This window comes from Elephantulus edwardii, unplaced genomic scaffold, assembly GCF_000299155.1.
Source record: "Elephantulus edwardii isolate Elephantulus edwardi_28Jun2011 unplaced genomic scaffold, EleEdw1.0 scaffold00001, whole genome shotgun sequence".
Taxonomy (NCBI): Eukaryota; Metazoa; Chordata; class Mammalia; order Macroscelidea; family Macroscelididae; genus Elephantulus; species Elephantulus edwardii.
Window position 1 is genome coordinate 14,074,769 of NW_006399751.1, and position 16,567 is coordinate 14,091,335.

Consider the following 16,567-nt stretch of genomic DNA (forward strand, 5'->3'; position numbering starts at 1 on the left):
GCACCACAGCGCAAAGGCATCAATTCTCCTTCTATCCTCCTTGGTCATTGTCCAACTCTCTGATGCGTAACAAGTGATTGTGAAGACCATGAGTATGTTGTTGTTGTTAGGTGCGGTTGAGTCGAGTACGACACATACCAACCTGAGCCCTGTCCTGTACCATCCTCATCATCTCTGACACACTAGAGCCCGTTGCTGAAGTCACCCTGTCAGTTCATCTCACTGGGGGTCTTCCTCTCCTTCACTGACCCTCCATCTTTACGTCCAAAGTATTAAAGACAAAACTTGGTCATCTTTGCCTCCAACGAGCACTTTTTCCACGACACATCTATTTGTTCTTCTGGCATTCCATGGACCCACTCTCCTCCAGCAACACAACTCACAGGCTTCAGTTCTTCTTGTCATCTCTATCCATTGTCCAGCAAAACTGAGTGAAAGTATGTGAATCAACAGCTTTAAGTGGCTGCACATTTCATAAAGTTTCTGTGACATTAAAACTAAATATAAAGGGGCAGGGAGGGGAGGGCAGGAAAGTCTAACAAAATACAAAATGCATTTTTACCCCAGAATGCACCTATTAAATTAAAAACAAAAATACATACAAGCTTTGCAAGTAAACCAGCATTTTTTAAAAATTAAGCAAGCATTTTGCTCATCTAGGGAAAATAAGGTTTTGGTTTTCAGTTTAACTGTTTTTGACCTTCTAAAATGTTTTTACGTTAGCACTGATAGTTGGCATTACTGTTGTTAAGCACTGTGTTCCAGACCTTGTCTGACTTTAGTGTAACCTAGGATATTTTATAGTTTTATTTTAATGAAACCCTGATTGGCACAGAGCAGTGGGAAAAGCAGTGTCTTCCACATGTGGCCGAACCCAGGAAGACGTTTGGTAACCGTGTGTTGTGGTGCTTTATTGTACACCCAGTGGCATTCTTTTTATTATCATGTTTTCTCCCCCGCCCCTACCCCCAGAAGAAGGAAAAAAAAAGAAAAATTTTTAAAAAAATTAAGCAAGCCAAAAAAAATATAAAATTTTCATTGCTTTCATGTAAAAATCTCTTTCAGGTCAGCCCTTGTGGCTTCCTGCATGAAGCATTTTGACACTTGTACCAGCAGATGTCAGCATCTGCCCACAGATTCACTACCCAAGTGCAGCTTTCAGTTCCTATTTCTAGCGACCCTATGTATTCTACCACTGATAGAGACTAAGCAGTCCATGTTTCCCAGGCTGTTAATAGTAATGAGGCATCTGTGATGAACTCAAAGCACTGGAAATGCTTGGCCTTTGGGTTAACAACGCATCTACCTGTGTTCCCTTTATCTATCTTACAACATGTAGGAATATGCTTAAGGAACTCTGGAAGGCCCTGAACTCCACCCCGCCCCCGCATTTGTTTGAGATGAGGGAAGAGGCTGTTTCTAAAAGGATTTCCTTACCAAGCATCCACTCCCCACCACACACAGTTCTCTCCAATACCTTCACCAAACCCAGTCCACCATTGTGCACTCTTCACCTGGAGTGGCCTACCACTGCCTGCCGAGGTGCGGCTAGTCCCACACAAGATGTGTCACAAGCTGAAATAAGGCCTCAAGCCATCAAATCTCATGGTTCAGAGGATGCTGGTCTGCTCTTTGCTTCATGCTTTAAATAGTGGAGGTCACTGAGGGTGAACAGGTTAAAAGGCATTTTCGGTGGCAGGATTTATCAACTCTGATGTCACCAGGGTGCCAGTCAGTGAAGGGGGTCCCCATTTGTTTGCTGAGGAAACCACAAAGAGGGCATGTGCTGAGCACCAAAGTCAGCAAGTTTACTTAAGCATGGTTTTTCTCTCTTCTCCATTGCCATACATTTACCTAGCAAATGTGTCTGGTACCATACTCTTGGGCACAAGGGTTCATTGCTCAGCTGCTCACCAAAATGCTGGTAGGGAGCAAAACCTGGTGATCTGCTCCTATAAATATTACAATCTAAGAAAGCAAAGGTGCCATTTGAAAATCCACCAGCTGCTCAACAGGAGAAAAATGGGCAATCTTGCATGCAATTTAATGCCTCTGCAAGCCCATTAGAAGGTCAACTATGGGACAAATCCAAATAGGTGGTACATTAACAACAAAATACCTTAGGGGCAAGGGAGCTCTGTTGGCCTAGAGGCAAGAAGCTGCACTACAATCCCAGAGGTATGTAGTTCGAAACCACCAGATGCTTTGCTGGAAAAGGATGGGCAATCTCCTGTACCAGTCAGATCCGATTTGATGGTACACACACACACAAAAATAGTGAAATAAGAAAAAAAAATACCTTAGGGGCAATTCTACTATGTCATTTAGGGTCACTACAAATCAAAATCATTTCAACAGCACTCAACAATAACAACATTTTTTCTACAGTCCTACCAGAATAATGAGAACATCCAGTTCTCTAAAGAAGTTACAGGACATCCCCAGTTAAGGACAAGGAAGCAAATTGTGTCCTTCAGGATCAGATATTACTGGCGCCAGTCAGACTGGTGTCTTCACAAGATCAGCAGCAGTATCAGTAGAGAACCAGAGACCAACATGAGACAGCTGACATGGGACCGCTGCTCCACAGAGCTAGAGTTACGGGCCTTCAACCCATGCTTGCTGGAGGACTGCTGGAAGACACCATAACTGGCAGGAATATGAAACTTTGTAATAATTGACCTAGTTCAAGAAGCTGAAGGTACAAGGGCCTGCAACCAGGCTTGAGAAGCTGCCTGGACTCAGGAATTGTATCCTATTCCCAAACTGAATTACAGCCTGTGTGTTGTTTTTAAGTGCCATCGAGTCATCTGCAACTCATAGCAACCCTATGTACGATAGCTCTGAATCCTATCCTCTGAGTATACCCTTCTCACCGTCTCCAACACACTTACCCCCATTACCCCAGTTATTGTGTCAATCAGCTTCATCAGGTCTTCCTCTCCTGTGCTCTCCCTCCACCCTTCCAAATATGAGGTCTTCCCTAAGAAACACAACTATGAATATGGTTCTGTAGAGTCTCTGTAGTCACTGCAATTGATTTTGGATACAGTAGAGCAGTAAGACTGGTGTTGGAATTAACAGAAGCAAGTGCAGGAGTGTGAGATCTTGTCTGACTTTGTAGGAATTAATTCTGTACTGTGGGTGTTGTTGTTGGGGACAGTTCCCCTTTGTGGAATTAGCAGAAGTCAGACGTGGCTGTCCTCATGTGCTTACACTCATTTCATTAGTATTTTAATGAAAGTTTACAGAAAACTTGGATTTCCATTCATTCATTGTTGCACATTTCCCTCCCTACCCACCCCAGTTCGCTTTTCTCTTTAAAAAGATTCTTTCATTGTAGCATGCTTATACTCATTTTACACAAAATTAAATCCTTGACAATATCAGTCTTTTCTCCATCTATTATGATGTTCCCTTTTGGTCCAGTGGTAAGGTTTTTGTTTTCTTGATGTTGAAATATAATCATATTGAAGGCTGTACCCTTTGATCTTCTGCAGCAAGAGGTTCATGTCCTCTTTCCTCTCAGCATGCTACGTGTGTCACCTGCATAAAGCAGGTTATTAAATCTTCCTCCAATCCTGACTCCACTTTCTGCTCCATATAGTCAAGCTTGATCTCGCACACTTTGGGCGTGCAGTCCAGAAAAATACATCATGCCAGGAAAAATAGAGGCTCAGAGGAAAACAAGAGGACCCTCAATAAGATGAGTTTAAACAGTGACTGTAACCGTGGGCCTGGGCCCATTTTTTGTGCATCAGAGATAATGGGACTGGGGCAGGAAAAGGCAAGGTTCAGATCTGTTGTTTATAGGGTTGTGACGAGTCACAGTCAACCTGATAGCACCGAGAAACAACAATACAACTGACCTGTGCCATCATGTGTGTGAATCTAAAGAAAAGGCAATTTGCTTCGAATCCACCAGATGCTCTGCCGAGGAAGGAGGGACAATCTCCTCCTGTATCAGTCAGATCTGATTTGACGGTACACGCACACACACAAATAATAAAATAAAAATAAAATAAAATAAAGGCAATTTGCAAGAAAAATTTCTAGTAGGAACTAAAGGACACTTCAATCATTCTAGAATATGGTCTAAGTCCAGTATTTTAAAAGGCATGAAAAATGTGCATTTCTATGCCAGTTAGCTATGAAAACATTCAATTATCCAGAAGACAGAGGAAAATTATGCCATCTTTCTGAGTCAATTTATAGAGGCCTTTCAGAAGACCCTCAGACAGACACAGGGAAAGCAATCTTAGGTGTGCATATTATTTCTTAAGCCCACCCTAAACATGAATGAAGGCTTTAAAAGTTGGACACTGGGTAAAACTTTCATCTTGCAACTGGTAGAAGCAGCTTTTGAAATCTTTAACAAGAACTGGACAGAGGAGACTAAGAGAAAATAAAAAGAACAGAGCACAAGGCCCAGTTGCTGTCTGCTCTTATCTAAGGACCACCCTAAAGTAACCCACAGTGGCCCAGAAGATCAGGAGGGCTGCAACCACCCAAAGTGAAGCCAGTAAAGCTGGGGTGAAACCAGAGAAGACACTTCTAAAGAGGTGTGGAAAATGTTAATTGTCTTGAGGGACTCAAAGGAGATCACCCACCAGGTGAGTCTCCCAAGCTACCTACCTTCCCTTCTTGCTAAACTGTCTAATGAGAGTGATGTTGATGTTGTTGTTGTTGTGTGCCATCAAGTCAATTGCAGCTCATAGCAACCTCATGAACAATGGCCCTAAAACTTGCTCTAGCTTGTGCCAACTTTACTGTCTGCCACACCTACCCTCGTACCCCAGTCACCGAATCAATCCATCTCATCAAGGATCTTCCTCTCTTGTGCTGTCCATCCTTCCAAACATGATGTCCCCCTCCAAGGACTGGTCCCTCCTTGCAACATGTCTAAAGTATGTCACATGAAGCTTCAGAATCCTTGCCTCCAAGGAGCAGTCTCTAGGATAAATCTGTTCTCCTGGTAGTCCATGTTGAGACAGGTAGGGTGGCATTAATAAGTTCAGGACTGTCTTTAAACTATAGCACCCAGCCTGGTTAAACATCTGAATCCCAAATTTTAGTCTCATTCCTGACATCCTGCAAAACTAGTTGCATTATCTTTCATTTGTTTTGTGCTCAGACCCTGTTTCAACTTCGTGAAGATTACCATACACTGTTTACTGGAAGTTAAATGACTTTTCCTGAACTAGCATTCATCATTTGAAGACCCTTTTTTTTTCCCATATGTGGACTGTATCTTAAGTTTTCTGTTTAGTAGAAACTGTATGTAAACTATTCCTTTGACTAGAGCCTTATAACTTTGAACAAGAGATAATATATTAAGTAGACTAGTTCCTGACCCAAATATAAAAATCACTATCTTTTGACAGGGGAAGCAATCTTCAAGGGTTTCCTTACTACCTCCCAGATCTGAAACTAAAGTACTTGGGGCATTGCAATCTAAAGTCATATTGGCACAGTTCTGTGGAAACCAGCCCCCGATGACCAGTTACAAGAGTGACCAAACTGCTTGACCTCCTGGTTCCCAGCAGCCAGAGTACTGCCTTCGTATCAGGGAGCCTTAGGGCAGCCTTGACACGGCAAGTAGGAAAACTAGAGATTTTTCCATAAATAAGAACCACCAGCCTCAACCGTGAAGTATAAGCAGGGGTCCAAGAGCCTAAGTGTGCGGCACAGTGGAAGGCAGAGAAATGAAGATGCAACTGGACTGTTTTAAAAAGATGATGTCTTGGTTGTACTTGATGGTTATTGGATGTTTCTTGGCCTAGTGTAAAATGTGTGAAAGACATTTTTAGTAAGTACTATAGTGGCAAGAAGCTGCTCTGCAATCCCAAAGGCACATAGTTCTAATCCACCAGCTGCTCCACAGGAGAAGGATGGGCAATCTCCTCCCATGCAATTAACCACCTCTGAAAATCTGCCCAAGGGTCAGCTAAGAGCTCAAGGGGGGGGGAGTGAACTGGAGCTTTCTAAGTTATTTTAGCAACCCCTTTGGCTGGCAAACTTAAATCATTCTAAGTACACAATTCAAGATCAGCAATGATGTCCTATTAATAGTGATGAGTCTGTTCTCTTAAAATTTTGCTTTATTTTGTTCGTGTGTGTGTGTGTGTGTGTGTGTGTGTGTGTAAAACAGGGAAAGGATAATCCTCCAAGAAAACAATACGTCTGTTGAATATGAAACACCTTGAAGAGATTCCTTATTTTGCTAATCTCATTAGCCACATCTGGTGACCAGAAGAGATTAGTTTTTAACAGTCAAGAAAGCCATGAAAAAAATGTCTTCAATGATATTTTTAAAATGAGAAGTGTCCTTTGGGTTTGTCATTGTTAGGTGTCACTGAGTCGAGTACAACTCACAGCGAACCTATGAACAACAGATCTGAACACTGCCCTATCCTGTGCCATCCTCACCATTTCCGCCACATTTAAGCCCATTGTTGTAGTCACTGTGCCAGTTCATCTCATCGAGGGTCTTCCTCTCTTTCGCCTTTTCAAGCATGATATCCCTTTCCAAGGAATAGCCTCTCCGGGCAACATGCTCAAAAGATGTGAGACGAAGTTTCTTCATCCTAGATTCCAATCTGGATGGACTTTTTCCAAGACACATTTGTTTGCTTGTCTGTCTGGCAGTCCACAAATGCAAGTTCTTACCACTAAGCTACAAGAGCCCCTTGTTTTGGTGTAGGGAGACAGTTTTGAAGAAAACTTTCATCTCAAGTATAAATCTTTAACTGCAGTAGTTTCCCTGCACCCTGCAATCTACACCTGAGTGTCACTCCCTTCCACTAACATAGTTAAGACCTTCTGAACTTCAATCAAGGAAAACTTTCTCAATGGGAAGGAAAATTTTAACTGCCTTAAACTTGAATTACTGCTAGGTTCATTATTTCCTGTCTCCTTTTCCTCCTTACATGACATACTGCGTTATTCTGAGCTGGTTCAGATTAGGAAAGCTAGCCGCCAGCTAATGACGGCATTACAAGACCCAAGAACACACCCTAAATCAGTAAACCAAGCATCTCCAGGTGATCTCGCTCGACAGCCTTTAATTCTGTGAAAAGATTTCAGCTGTACAACTGACGCCTCTATGACCTGAGAGCAGCTATCTCGGAAAGGTATGTTCTGTGATGAACAAGAGCCTCACCTGGACACAGCCATCCTTAAAGTCACAGGCACATGTTTTGGAAATCGGCTGAATCGTGCATAGTCAAGGCCCTGTTGACCATCTGCGCATGCTCCCCACAAGGCCTAGAAAGTACTTCCAGTGTCAGTCATTTTGAAAGAAAAAATGTGCGTACGTTTAATTATACTAAATCCCTCCACATAGGCCAATCCCAGATGATCGTCTGCTCCTTTCATGAATAAACATGATCTCTTTTGAAGTTCCATCTCTCACACTTTGGATATGTTACGCGGAGAGTCTCTTCCTTGGAAAGACAGGAAGATCTCCAATGAGATGGATTGACAGAGTGACTGCAGCAATGGGCTCAAGTGTGTCAGAGTTGATGAGGACGCCACCGGACAGGTCAGGGTTCAAGTCTGTTGTTCACGGGGTCTCTGTGAGTCATTGACTCAAGGGCACCTAACAAGAAGAACAACTTCCCTTTGATGGGATAACTCTTAAAACTTCAACCGTCTCCGCAAGACGCTGCACTGCAATCCCAGAGGTACGTGGTTCAAATCCACCAGCTGCTCTGCTGGAGAAGGAGGGAGCAATCTCCTCCTGTACCAGTCAGATCTGATTTGACAGTACATGTAAAAATAATACAATAAAAATTTAAAAAAAAAAAACTCAACCGTCTCCATAAGTAAACATGATATCCTTCCTCTACCTCCAAAGGTTTTAAAGAGACCACACCCTCTTTTATTCTAAGAGTGACAAGTCCATCTATGTCTCCTTATGCAAAGTATTTTCCTAATAAACTTACTTGCATAGAAAAGCCTCAACTCCTGTTTTGTGATTCTTTTTAAAAAATATTATTATTATTATTATTATTTACTTTAATGAAACTTTACAGAGATTTTGGATTTCCATTCATTCATTGTTGCACTTTTCTCCCTGCCCACCCCTCCCCCCATATCATTCTTCTCTTTGAAAAGCAAAAGAAAAATTCTTTCATTGTTATACAATCCCTCCCCCCAAGTCCACTCCACTATGCAGCCTTCGTTCTGGACTCCTGTCATGACAAGAATACCTAATCACATATCCCTTTTAAACAGTTCTCTCTCTCATCTGTTTCAATGCAGTATACATAATTTATCCCATCTTTCTCAGTCTCCCCCTCCCCCCCAGCCCCTATGTCAGTCCCATTTTAACAACAGTGACACTATGCAGTGATTTGAGGAAGAACCCAAATTTAAGGAATGAACAAGAGACATTTTCTTGGCAACCACTTTTAGGAAATAGTATGGCCACAGCCCAATGACATGTCTCACAACCAATGTTCTGAATGCTCAACAAATTGGGCGAGGAAACTCTGCATCACCCAACATATTCAACTGCTGCTTAATCAGCCCCTCTAGTTACAGTCCGCTGGCTCTGCGGTTTGATATGTTTCTGGAATAATGTGGTGGGCAGTCATTCTGATGTCATTTATGCACCAAAACATTGTCCTGTTGTAAGAACAGAATGTAGATTGGTTCATCTTCAAAGCAGGAAGAACAAAAAGCTTGGGTTATGAGTCACAAGCTGACCAGAAACAAACAAATTGTTACGTGACATGATAAACCACAGAGTCTCTAGAATGTGTAAGATAGAGAAAAGACTATTGTCAAAATAAAAATAGGATGTTCTGGAATGTGTACCCTAACAAGATAAAGTGGAAAGTGAGGAAAAGGGAGTTGTAAGATAAAATATAGGCAACATCTGGGAAAGCACATACACCCCATAGTATTCAGTTAACTAGGAATGAGGAAGGGATTTCTGAGCTAGGATAAAAACTCTTGCCTGACTGCGGAAAGACACACCAGCCTGCTTCTCTGTCAGGACTTGCGCACCCAATTTTGCAAAATCACTCAATAAAGCCTTACTCTTAAACTGAGTTCGGACTGGATTTCATCAATGTTTCTCAGGTCAATACTTGGGGTAACTTATCGGCAAACTCAAAAGGGATAAGGTGACCAGGAGGCGCCATCCCCAGCTCAGGGAGCACCCTGGTCTGGGGATCATACTTACTCACCAGTTGCCAAGAGGAGCCAAGGCAGTGTCCTGGGTACCGACAGCATCACTCACATTGGGGGGCAGCCTGTCCTGGGCCTGCCAGGATCACGGGGCAGCAAGATCCAATATTCCAGATTCTGGTTGGGTCAGACCTAGTCTAAGCCACTTGGTTTGATCTCCACCCTCCATTGGCTCACATGTATTCTCAGGCCCTCCTTAGATCACTGGCATCATCTCAACTCTTTCTTTGCCCAGCCTCTCCTGGAGTCTGGACCTAACAGCTCTGATACCCTAACAAAGCAGAAGAAATCTCAGACCCAAGAGCCAGGACCAGAGTACATCTCTTGAACCAAGAACTCCAATGAGACAAGCTTAAATTCAGCTTGAGAGTTTAAAACAGATGCATATGATTAGCAGTATTGTAAGGAGGGCAACACAACCAGGGGAGACATACAAACCAGAATGCATTAATAATCAGTGACTGGAATGCAAAAGTTGGCAACAGGGAAGAAGGCTCAGTAGTCAGAAAACATAGATAGCTACACGAATGAGGCTGAAGAATGAGAGAATTTTGTATAAGCAATGATTTATTCATTGCAAATACCTTTCCTAAGAAACACAAATAATGACTGGACACATGGACTTCACCTGATAGTCTACACAGGAATTAGACTGATTGCATCTGTGGAAAGAATCATCAAAACAGCTCAATCAATATCAGCTGTGAAGACTAGGCCAGGTGCTGGTTGTGGAACAGACCACCAACTAACTACTCACATGCAAGTTCAAGCTGCAGCTAAAGAAAATAAAACAAACCCAAAAATTTGATCCTTGAGTCCATTATATGTGAATTTAAAAACCATCTCAAGAACTCAAGTAAGATGAAGTCACAGTCTCGGTCTTTACTCCAACTATCACGATGTTGGGATTTTTGTTCTCTTGACATAGAGATGTAATCCATAATGAAGGCTGGAGTCTTTGATCTTCTGCAGCAACTGCTTCAAGCCCTCCTGAGTTTCACCAACAAGGTGGTGTCAGCGACATAAATAGGTTATTGGTGAGTCTTCCTCCAATCCTGATGCCATATATACCAGTATACAACAAAACATTTCTTTTCCCGCTCCAACACCTGCCTCCGAGATTGGTTTTTCTGTCAGGAGGCAGCAGAACTGGGGTTTTCAGGTAACAGTTCTCCTATGTCCTACAGGGTCACTATGGATCAAAATCAGTTCAGTGGCAATGGGAATGCTAAGAACCTAAGTGTATAAGCAACCAAAAGGAATCAAGATCCATTAAGTTGAGAGATGAGATCCAAGTGACTTCTTATCTATCTATGGGAAGACCAGGAACTCTTCATGACACACCTTGCATTAAGTGGTGAGAGAAGAAACCTGCACAAAGAAATGGAAAGTATTAGCTACCTGGGCGTCACACACACACTGTTGCAGCGCAGAACCTGCTCCAAGTGGAGTCTACCTAAAATAAATGCGGAAGAAGTTTACTGAGGGACAGAGCCGGGGGAAACACCCATAGTCAGAGTTAAAATGGTTACTCCACAGGACAATAAAGAAGGATCATTTTTTCTTTTGTACAGCTGGAGCATGAATTAAAAAATAGAAAATTCCAGAAAACCATATAATAAAAATTTTATTTCCATTTAAAAAAAATTTTTAATTCCTAGTTGACCAAAACTCAGCTGGGGAGTTAGAGATGAGTTATCTGTAAGCAAGAACTTGGCCAGGGTATGTGGGTAGCCTGTAAGTGGGATTACATGATTAGTTAGTGGTACATGCCATTCTGTTCTTACAGGATGGTCCCGAAGTGGTAGCAGAACAGGTTTTTTTGGTAACTTATCAGTAAAGTCTTTCCTGGAAAAAGTACAACCAGAGTGCTCCTTGGAAGCAAGAAGTTGTGACTTCATTTTACGCACTTTAAATGTATTATCGGGAAGAGGGAGTGTGTCAGTCCCTGGAGAAAGACTTTAGAAAAAGTAGAGGGTCTGTGAAAGAGAGGAAGACTCTCAACGAGATAGACTGACATAGGGACTGCAACAATGAGTTTAAACACAGCGGATATTGTGAAAATAGTACAGTGCCAGCCACCGTTCCCTTCTGTTAAATATAGAGTTACCAGGTGTTAGAGCCAATTCAATGGCACCTAACAACGATCATTCTTCATTCAACAACATTTCATCAACACTCTTCATTCATTGGTGGCTTAGTGGCAAGAAGCTGCACTACAATCCCAGAGGTACACGGTTCGAATCCACCAGATGGTTTGCTGGAGACGGAGGGGTAATCTCCTCTACCAGTCAGATACAATTTGACAGCACACACACACACAAAATAATAAAATTTTTAAAAAAAAAGCTATCTTCATCCGTGCATGAGGGTCTATTGTAAAGCTTTAACATCAAGAACTTTCAGGTACCAACTATCAATAATACCTTGTATCTGTTTGACTATAGTAGAAAAGACTCTTTAGAAATAGACCGTGATATCCTACACTTACCAAAATTGAATGAAAAGCAGTATCTTCATGAAAGTATAGAGTCAGGTCTGGAACAAGCTTCAAGAACCTGCTGTCGGAAGGGCAAGTTTTCAAATCCAATGTGAAATCCAGACTCAAGTTAAGACTTTAAAAATGTTAAGGTCCTATTTACATACACAAATATTCCAATTTTAAACTCTCCTAGAACATTCAATACACACACACACACACACACACACACACACACCCTATTTTCTTTGCAAATGAGTAATCAATATCACACAGGTGTCCTGCATTGATTACTTCCAAGGGCTCATTCTTGTCAAGAGTTGTTGGCTCAGGGCTGCCCTCAGACAAGTCTGCCCTTTCCAAGCACCCACAGCCTTCCTGACTTCAGAGCCTGAGTGAGAGTGTGCAGAACTGTTCAAAGAACTTCCACCAAGTGTGTGTGATTACTGTCCTACTGCTGCTCTAACAAACTGCAAACATGGTCGTTTAAGACAACATGGATTTACTGTCGTGCTAATTTGGGTCACAAGTTCAAAGGCTTTAAGTGTTATATAGAAAGTATTTGAACTTTTCAAACAGCAATGTAGTTTGGTGTCCCTGGATCATCAGCATCACTTGGAACCTAGTAAAAAAATGTAAATTAGATCTGCTCAGACAGAAGCACTCAGGCTGGAGCCTGGCAGTCTCTGGCTTAGCAAACCCCCAGATGTGAGTCTCATGAATAGTGAAGTTTGGGGTCTACTGAAAAGTGGCCTTAGGTATAGTGTGTCTTCCATAACTTGTTTGAATGTAGTTCCTACCTAATCAGATTTGAAAATGTATGAAAGTGAAAATGTTGCAAATGAAACACTAAATAAACCCCAATCCTTATCCCTAAAAAAAAAAATAAATAATAAAACAACATGGATTTCTTTTTACTTGCTTACAGCTCAAGAGGTCTGTTCTAGTTCTCTCAATACATAAAGAACAACGTAGCTCCAGACATGATGGAGGAGATGTATAAGAAAGCACATGCTGCCATACGAGAGAATCCAGTCTATGAGAAGAAGCCTAAGAAAGATGTTAAAAAGAAGAGGTGGAATCGCCCCAAAATGTCTCTTGCCCAGAAGAAAGATCGGGTAGCTCAGAAGAAAGCAAGCTTCCTCAGAGCTCAAGAGCGGGCTGCTGATAGCTAAACCAATTTTCTGTGAAGATTTTTCAGATAAACACAATAAATTTATTGTTCAAGCAGCAAAAAAAAAAAAAAAGAGGTCTGTTCTAATGCCATTTTAACAAAAATATGCAAGTGGGTGGCTTTAACAAATTTATTTTCTCTCAGTTTAGGAAGCAGAACATTGGGATTCTGGGTTCTCTGTGAACTTTGGGGGAAGATACGATCTCTTTCCATTTCTCTTCCAGAGTTTCCTGACGATCTCTGTGTAGCAGCAATGCTTCTTAGTGGGCATTTCCTTGCTTTTGTGTGTAATCACCTGCTCTTTTCAGATCTGAAGCGTCACTGGCTTCTGCTAGTGGGAATGTGAGATGGTACAAGGATTACGGAAAGCATTATGGCCTTTCTTTAAAAAGTGAACTACATCCTCTTCCAGCAAGTCTTGGACTCTCCAGCGTCTATCGTGTTCCCTCTCTGTTGATGGCACCAATTCAGTAGCTGTAACTGGTGCATTTCTTTTTGCAAACCTGTATGGTGGAAGAAACCTATTCTGGAAGAAAAGGCCTAGGCTAAAAGGGAAAAAAGTTAACTACAGAAATACTATTTAATAATTTCACTACCAGGTGGATAGCCCAGAGAATTAAGAGCTGCCACACAAATAGGTATATGCACACTCGCGTTTATTGCAGCATTAGTCACAGCAGTAAGGAGACAAAACAACCCAAGTACCCATCAACGGATGAATGGCTAAAAGAACAGTGAAAAATATGTGAAGTGCTGCATAGCACGGATGAATCTAGAGGCCATTATCCTGAGTGAGATGAGTCAGTCACAAAAGGACACATATTGTATAAAACCACTATTATAAAAAGCTAAAGAGGGAGCTCTGGTGGCCTAGTGGCAAGAAGCTGCATGCACTGCAATCCCAGAGGTACATGGTTCAAATCCACATATGCTCTGCTAGAAAAGGAGGGGCAATCTCCTCCTATACCAGTCAGATTCTATTTGATGGTACACACACACACACACACACAATAAAACTGAAAAAGCTAAAGAAAGGTTTATACACACACGGAGTTGTTCTGTGGTTACCAGAGAAGGTGGGGGGGTAGGGGGGATGAAAGAATAACCAAAACAAACAAACAAAATAAGAATAAAGAGGTAATTGGCACTTTTTAAGAAGGGAAAGGCAATAGATTAAATCAAAGATTACACACTATGAGTATTGCAATTAAGGTTATAGAACAAAATGTGTATGAATGATTGATTTTAAAATAGATATTTTGTAAATGTTTACTCAATAATAATGCTATTAAAAGTCATCAGCTTAACACACACACATCCCCACAGTGATATGGAGGGAGCTCTGGTGGCCTAGTGGCAAGAAGTTGCGCTCTAATCCCAAAATCAGGCAGTTCGAGTCCATCAGCTCCTCTGTGGGCAATCTCTTCCCAGGCGATTAACTGTCTGGAGGGGCAGCTATGGGTCGGTTCCGACTCAACGGCACACACCACCACCACAGTGATATGGCTCCAGAGACCAAAGAAAACTCTTCCCAAACAGGGAATATTGTTATATCTACAAGCATTGAGGTCAGGGTTTACAAGACTTATCTGAGAAGTCACAATATTCAATACATGGCAAAGTCAGAAGTCCACAATGGATCGACCTGCCTTTATTCCCTCTAGAGGCTCCAGGAGAGAATGTTCGCTGGCTTTTTCAAGCTCCTGGAGGCTCCCCGTGTTCCTTGGTTCATGATACTAAGTCTTCAGTTTAGCATCGCCCAATCATCTGCCTCTCTCATTCCAAAACCCCTACTTAAACCACAGCTGCAAAATGCCTAGTACCATAGAAAAGAACAAAATCACAGTAAACAGAGTCTCAACTGGAAAGGGTCTAGGGTACCAGCCTAGGTAGAAATCTGGGCTTTCTTTTTCAGGCAATGTGGGCAAGTGAGAATCAATTCAATCACAACAGAGCAGAGTTAAACATGGGTTTAGAGAAGAGTATCCAAGAAAGTGCTTCCATTGAAAATGGCTTTGTTTGAACCAGTTTCTGGTGTTCCAATTCATTTACTTTTTCTTTCAAATGTATTCTTTCCTTCCAAACACAATTTTAGAATCTGATGAACGAGAGTTGGTCACTAAGAACCAGGCATTATTTTGTCCTTACTAAATCAGGCTGGTTTTAGATATAATCTGCTAATCTCACTTAATCTCTCCCACAGGCCCAGGAGGTAATCACTGCTATCTTCTCCATGCTGTTCCCATGGGCTCAGACAACTCCCAAGGACCCAACAAGGACTAAACAGTACTGCCCACGGGGTTGGGTAGGCTGCACTCTTTACTGAAGCAGAACGTTACTTTTTATTCTCCCACAGAAACAGCCAGAGGGTTGAAATGGAGAACAAAAATGATTATCAGGGGAACTTCGAAATAACTACTTTAATCTGAGGATGAAACGTTCAGAAGAGGGGAAAGGATACACGGCATTATGAAGAAGAATTCAGTCTCCTTTGAGAGAATCTAATAATACTCCTCCCGGTGAAATGTTGTTATTGTTGCTGTTAGGTGTTGTCAAGTCAAATATGATTCATAGAGACCCTATGAAGAACAGCTCAGGTACCATCGTCACAATCTCCACCATACACAAGCTCATTCTTTCAGTCACTATGTCTATCCATCGCTTGAAGATCTGCCTGTCCTTCTCTAACCTTCCCAAGCTGTCTTCTTCCAAGTACTAACAACATGCCCAAAGTATGTGAGAGGCAGTTTCATCACCCTTGCCTCTAAGGAACATTCTGGTTACACTTCCTCCAAGACTTCCTTGTTGGTTCTTTTGGCAGTCCCTTGAATATTCAATGCTTTACCAACACCACAATTCAGTGGCATAAGTTATTCTTTAATCTTCCTTATTCATTGTTTGGTGAGAAAGAGAGACTGAAAATGTAACTTTTCAGAAACCTCAAACAAATCAGGAGTCAGATGAACTCCAACCAAGGGTCCTTTGACTAATAATCCTCAATTGTGTTGGTGTTGTTGTTGTTGTTGTTGTTGTTATTGTTAAGTGTTGCTGAGTTGTGTTAGATGCTGTCAAGGCTGACTCATAGCGATTCTATAAATAACATCTGACCTCTGCTTTATCCTGTCCCATTCTCATCTGCCACACTAGGGCCCACAGAAACAGTCACTGTGTCAATATATATTAGGTCTTCCTCTCATTGGCTGATCCCTCTCCTTTTTAAGCAAGATGCCTTTTCCCCAAAGACTGGTGCTCTTAATATCATATCCAAAATACGTGAGAATAAGTTCCACTATCCTTCCCTCTAAGAAGCATCCTGGCTACATCAAGATTTATTTGTTCTTTCGCAGGTCATAGGCTATTTAGAAAGCTCTGGTGACCTGGTGGCAGGAAGCTGCACTGCAATCTCAAAGGCATGCAGTTCGAATCCACCAGATGCTCCGCAGGAGAGGGCTGGACAATCTCTTCCAGTGTGCTTGAAAACCCTCCAGAGGGTCAGCTATGGGTCTTTCCAACTGACAGTACTCCACAACAACATACATCTATTTGTATTACATTGTTGTTACATACCATTGAGTCAGAACTGACTCACAGCTCATCTCCCAGCAGCTTCTCAGAGACTATAAATTAATTACATGGGATGAGAGTGTCCATCCCAAGGAGCAACTGATAGATTAGAACTGTGCTTTTGGGTTGGCAGGGCAACTCCTCACCACTAA